General features: G+C 39.6%; 1 pseudogene; it reads right to left on the reverse strand.

The window, feature by feature from the left end:
* Positions 1-1,225: 1,225 nt before the first annotated feature.
* On the reverse strand, positions 1,226-4,961 carry LOC132241634 (NXPE family member 2-like; annotated as a pseudogene).
* Positions 4,962-6,949: the final 1,988 nt, after the last annotated feature.

Genomic DNA, 6,949 nt, shown 5'->3' on the forward strand with positions numbered 1-6,949 from the left:
CACAGTTGTTGTTGTTGTTTTCATGTCCATTTGCATGGGAAAATTTTTTCCTTAACTTCACTCTCATCCTGTATGAGTTTTTCGTTCTGAGTTGGGTCTCTTGTAGAAAGCATATAGTTGGGTCGTGTTTTGTATTCATTCAGCTACCCAGTGTCTTTTGATTGGAGCATTTAATCCATTTACACTTAAGGTTATTATTAATAGGTACTTATTTATTTACTCATCTTACTAGGTTGCTCTCTCTAATTCTTCTTCTCATTACAGTAGTCCCTATAGCATTTCTTGCATGCTAGTTTGATGATGACAAATTCCTTTAGCCTTTGTTTTTTTGGGGGTTTTTTTTGGTCTGGGAAGCTCTTTATTTCACCATCTATTTTGATCGATAGCCTTGCTGGATATAGTAATCTTGGTTTCAGATCCTTGCTTTTTATTACCTTGAGTACTTCATGCCATTCCCTTCTGGCCTGTGGAGTGTCTGATGAGAAATCAGCTAACATCCTACGGGAGCTCCTTTGTAGCTAACAAATCGCTTTTCTCTTGCTGCCTTTAAGATTCTCTCCTTGTCTTTCATTTGGGGCATTTTAATTATGCCGTGTCCGGTGTGGGCCTGTTCGGGTTCTTCTTGCCTCCTGAACTTGTGTGACTTTTTCCTTCACCAGATTAGGTAAGTTTTCTGCCATTATTTCTTCAAACATGTTCTCTGTCCCCTGCTCACTTTTTTCTTTTCCTGACACTCCAATTATGAGAATACTGTTATGATTCATGTTGCTCCCTTAAGCTGTCCTTCTGTTTTATTATTGTTTTTTCTTTTTGGTTCTCTGATTGAGTGATTTTTTTTTCTGTCTTCTAATTCACTGATCCAATCCTTGGCTTCCCTTCTCTGCTGTGTATTCCTTCCAATGTGTTCTTTGTTAATGCTTGTCGTTCTTCATAATTACTATATTCTTCCTCATGCTGTTTAGCATCTTAGCCATCATTATTCTGAACTCTGTATCTAATAAATCTCTTATCTCCATTTCATTTATCTCTTCTTTGAGAGAATCCTCTTTTTCTTTTGTTTGGGCTTGTTTGTTTGTTTTTTGTCTCCCTATTTTGGCTGCCTGTTTGGGTTTGTGACTGTGTATTAGTAGATATGCTACACATCGCAGTCTCTAATGCAGGGCAATGTCACATGCTGTTTTGAATGGTCCTGTGTGCCTTATTGGAGCTATCAACAATCCACAGCTTATGACTCCCTCTTCTGGGTCTGCGTGCCTTTGGAAAGGACCAAGATGTACACCAAGGCCTGCTTTTCCGAGCCCTGGGCCCCAAAGGATAAAGACTGCATAATCTGACTAGTATGAGCTACAGACAATAGTCTAATTCACAGAGACAGCAAGTAGAATGGTGGTGGCCAGGGGCTGAGAGAAACGGAGAGTAGGGAGTTATTGTTTAATGGTACAGAGTTTTTATTTGGGATATTGAAAAGTTCTGAGGCTAGAATGTGGTGATGGTTACACAACATTGTGAATGTACATAATGCCACTAAATTATTCATTTTAAAATTATTTAAATGGCAATTTTTATGTTATGCATATTTTACTAGAATGAAAAATTTTAATTTTATTTCCTCCTCCCTTAGATTGTTTTAAACTACCCTTGTAGAATAAGTGATGTCATCTATAAAGAATGGTTAGTAATGCTTTTTGTATTTTTCCTCTAAAAAATATAATTTAAAAAGATGTTCATCTGGCCTGGCCAGCATGGCTCAGTGGTTGAGCATTGAGCTATGAACCAGGAGATCACAGTTCAATTCCCGGTCAGGGCACATACCCAGGTTGTGGGCCAGTTCCCAGTGCAAGAAGCAGCTGATCAATGATTCTCTCTCATCATTGATGTTTCTATCTTTCCCTCTCCTTTCCTCTTTCTGAAATGAATAATATATATATATATTTAAAAAACCACACAACAACAACAAAACAACATGTTCATCTGATTTCCAATCACTTAATCAAGTGAACGGGCATGGCTAGTGCCATATGCAATAGTCATGTCCTAGGCATCAATAATGCCCATGCTGAGATCCACATAAATGTCCCTCATGATAAGATTCTGACTATAGCCATGAATGTCACCAAACATCTCTGCATGCAGACACAGCTCCCTGGTGTTTACTGTTTAAGCAATGGTTCTCAACCTTCCTGATGCCGCCACCCTTTAATACAGTTCCTCATGTTGTGGTGACCCCCCAATTTCATTGTTACAAATTGAACATAATTAAAACATAGTGATTAATCACAAAAACAATATGTAATTATATATGTGTTTTCTGATGGTCTGAGGCGACCCCTGTGAAAGGGTCGTTCGACCCCCAAAGGGGTTGCGACCCACAGGTTGAGAACCGCTGCTGTTTAAGGATCACCTTGGTCTCTGGGCTGCGCAAGAGCAGACATTCAATGGCCTTTTGCAAATTGATGGCCCTACTGATGAAAATGCTGATGGGAAAGGGTCTGAAGTGCTGTGTCTCTGTCTCCTGCTACCTGGTCAATTTCTCGTGGGATATAGTGTTCATCTTTCACAGAGAACAGATTCGTGGTAATAAATGAATGACCATGCTTTTCCCACTGAATCAAAATGTCTTTCAGCATCCAGAAGCATGTGGTTTAAAGACCCTGGTTCCACGGTGGTCAAAATATTTGAAGGCTAGTGGAAAAGAAGTTGATAAATCTCTTAACAAAAGGAAAATAAAGATGAAATTTTAAAATGCACACAACATGTCTAAAATTCTATCCAAGGTCATTTCTAGCTAGAATAGATTTGCTGCCTATGGGAGGTAGTGAACTTTACCAAATACATTAAAATCTTAACAAAATTTGGAACTCTTTATAAGAATATAAGATGAAGAAGAAAAATGTTAATATTCGTGAATAAAATACAAAATGTAACATTTTATTAAAAGCCCTAATCAGAAAAGAAAACAAAGAATTCTAACTAGGTAAAAATAATCTCCAAAATGCAACTGTAATTTCAAAATAAAATAACATACATACTTTCAGAACTTTCTGTAAGTAGTTGACACAATGGTGAATCTCCCATGAGGTGAGTAAGTCTCATTTTACTCCATCAGTTGCAAAATGCTGTGACCTGCCTTTTCCACAATATAACCCCTGGGAAAGGTATCTTCATCCCAACCTGGCATTTCTTTTCTAAGTTCTAACTCTGGCAATAAAAACTCCCACAGTAAGTCATTTTTATTACCACAAATAATTTAGGAAACACCTTTCTCGTTTTCTCCCCCCACCCCTTTCTCTTTCCCTCCACTTCTACCTCTGCCCCCTGCCCTTCCACAAACATGTGTTAAACAAGTTCATCGTAAAGGCGGATACAGCGTTCCCGCTGAGTAGTTTTTCCTGGTGCGGGGATAGATTTTCTCTTGCACATTCACATGTTTCCGTGGCTACAGCTCAGGCCACTGGACCGGGAGACAGCTGGCCAAATCAGGAGGAAATGTTTGGCCGTGAAACGGCAGTGTCCCCGCTGATCGCTGTACTGATGACATTGGCCTTGCAGAATTGTAAATCTCCCCTCCCCACGCTACTTATCCATGAAAAACACTTGAACATTTATGAAATGAGTGCCATATATATCTTACATCTTATTTTGTGTATGCCAGAATCATGTTCTCTGGCTAATTCTAAAACCCCTTAAATGTTTCATTGTTGTGCTCAGAACTGAACGTAATAGTCTGTGTGGTCTGGTTAGTGCAGAAAAAGATAGGCCCCATTACCTCCTTATTCTGAATACAACGCTATAAAAGTAGCCTAGTCCTGGGCCATCGTCCTGTACACCAAAATGGGTGGGGTTTCCATTCCCAGTCAGGGCACATACCCAGGTTAGGGGTTGTATCCCCAGTCAGGGCTCATAGGAAAGGCAACTGATCTCTCTCTCTCTCTCTCTCTCTCTCTCTCTCTCTCTCTCTCTCTCCTTTCCTCAGTCTCTGAAATCAATAAATGTATCCTCAGAGAGGATTCTTTTACAAAGTAGCCCAAGCTGTCTTCACTGACTCATATCAGGCTTCCACTAGGTAAAATTCAGCACATTTTTATATTTGTGCCACTTTAAAGCCACACCTTCTGTGTCACCTACCTAGATTGTTGGGATTTGGGGTATAAGTTTAGGAACTTAAACTTATCCATATTAAATTATACCAGGTTTATAAATGGCTCTGAAAAAAATAACAGTCTGGCACTATCTTCTAAGAAACCACCGACTTTACTAGAAATTACTGTCCAGGCAACAGAGAAACCAGAGAGATTAAGAGGACTCAAGTTGTCTCAAGAATCTAAGAACCTTCTTTGGTGTAAAAGTTGGGCATGGAAGATGGTTGCCACAGCAGAAAGGGAATCTGACTTTTCCACAGAGCGTGAACTTTAGAATGAGCTCTTTATTTATGCCTATGTTCTCCACGGTGTTTTGCAAAATCCCTTGCCTAGAGTAGGTCCTCAATAAATATTTGCTGAATTCATGAACAGAGTGAATGTAGGCTCTGTTGACTGTTATAACAGAAGTCTTTTACTTTTCTGAAATTCACTTTAATTTCAGAGTAGCAGAAACATCACTTTTATGAGTGAGATGGTTTTATATTGACCACTGAAGTCCATGTGATAAAATTGAGGGGGGAAATCACAAAAATTGCTAGTTTATGGGCCTTTCACTGAGATGGTTTGGCTGAAAAACAGGTTAGAAACCACCAAAGGAATTTCCTAACTCCGAGTTTCACCTGACACATTTTCACAGAGCACCAGTACCCAGTCATTGGCTTTTCAGAAATAAATCTCAAGTTTAAATAAAATTAACCTGTATAGTCCCAGCCGGTTTGGCTCAGTGGATAAAACGTCAGCCTGCGGACTGAAGGGTCCCAGGTTTGATTCCTGTCAAGGGCACCTACCTTGGTCACAGGCTCCCAGCCTGGTTGGGGGCATGCACACAGGAGGCAGCCAATCGATGTGTTTCTCTCACATTGGTGTTTCTCTCTGTCTCTCCCTCTCCCTTCCACTCTCTCTAAAAATCAATGGAAATTCTCCTCTGTTGAGGATTTAAAAAAATAACAACAATAACCTGCACATTTTGAGAATAGGTAGCTGAAATTAAGAATTGCCAAGTTTTTTATATCTGACTCCAGACAAAAATGCAACTCCTACAAAAATAAAATCTCTTCTATAAAACCCAAAACAACTGATACTATCTGTCACAGGAAATGAGAGGTCAAAATGGTAAATGTAACCCAAGTCAGTTTGGCTTAGTGGATAGAGCGTTGGCCTACAGATCAAAGGGTCCCGGGTTTGATTCCAGTCAAGGGCATGTACCTTAGTTGCAGGCTCCTCCCCAGCCTGGGCTCTGGTTGGGGCTCGTGCAGGAGACAACCAATTGGTGTGTTTTTCTCACATCGATGTTTCTCTCTGTCTTGCCCTCTCTCTACCACTCTCCCTAAAAATCAATGGAAAAACATTCTTTGGTGAGGACTAACAAAAAATTTTTTAAAAAAAACACTTTGTAAATATAGAAAAAAAATTTTAAGGTAAATGTCAATTATCTCTTAAAATAAGAATGTCCTTCAAGTGAATAGATTGTGAACATGAGAGGCAATAGCACAATAGACTTACTGTTGCATTGTAAGACCTTGCTGGAGGTAAAGTCTTTCAGCAATTCAACTCCTATGTTGGACCTTCAAAAAAATGGAAAGATAAGTTAGCCTGATACCTTCCCAGATATTAAAGTAAGAATTAATCACTGTTTAGGTGGATTGAACCACCCTTAACTTTCTCTGCAGATGTATTGTTTTTTTTTTCTTTATTTGGATTTATTTAAAATATTCTGGCGGAGTGAATGGGTTAGGATTCTGGAAAACTGTTCTCCTGTTAATGCCAAGAGTCTGGAGATCCAGAGAGAGTCACTCATGTTCCATGTAGAATTAATCAAATATCTATTCCTTTGCATTTCCTTCTAACTTTTAACAAGCCATGCTCTGCTCACTTTACCACCTGTAGCAGTTTGGGCTTTCATTGCATTGTCCCCGCGCTTCTCCACCTGTGCACGCATCAGAGTTGTGTGAGTGCTGCTGCCACGCCGATTGCCTGGCTTCCTCCCACAGCTTCTGGTTCAATCGTTCTGGGAACTCGAAGAGAGATCTGCACCCCCATGTTTGCAGCAGAATTGGTCACATTAGTCACGTGTGAAAATAACCTATGTGTCTGCCAATGGGTGAATGGATACAGAAAGTGTGGCCTACAGGGGATTGTCAAGGGCGGGGGGAAAAAAGGAGACATATGTAATACTCTTTGTAATACTTTAAGCAATAAAATAAAGAAAGAAAGAAAGAAAGTGTGGCCTACAGGGGATTGTCAAGGGCGGGGGGACAAAAAGGAGACATATGTAATACTCTTTGTAATACTTTAAGCAATAAAAATAAAAAGGAAAAAAAGAAAGTGTGGCCTATATATAAATTATTCAGCCTTAAAAATGAATGAAATCCTGCCATTTGTGACAACATGGATGAAGCTGGAGGATATTATACTAAGTGAAACAGGCCAGATACAGAAAAATAAATACTAAATGATCTCACTTTTTGTTGCTGTTGAATTTTAAAAAGTCAAACTCAGAGAGACAGAATAAAATGGTGGTTTCCAGCGTTGGGGGTTGGGAGAAATAGAGAGATGATGGTCAGAAGGTATAAACTTATAAGAGGACTAAGTTCTGGGATCTAATATACAACATGGTAACTATCCTATATAATCCTATCTAATAAAAGAGAAACATGGTAATTGGCGTACGACCGATACCCTTTTCATTGGCTAATCAGCGAGATATGCAAATTAACTGTCAGCCAAGATGGCGGCCGGCAGCCAGGCAGCTTGAAACTAACATGAGGCTTGCTTGCCTCAGTGACGGAGGAAACCAACGTTCCCCGCCT

The sequence above is a fragment of the Myotis daubentonii genome, chromosome 9, assembly GCF_963259705.1.
Source record: "Myotis daubentonii chromosome 9, mMyoDau2.1, whole genome shotgun sequence".
Classification (NCBI taxonomy): Eukaryota; Metazoa; Chordata; class Mammalia; order Chiroptera; family Vespertilionidae; genus Myotis; species Myotis daubentonii.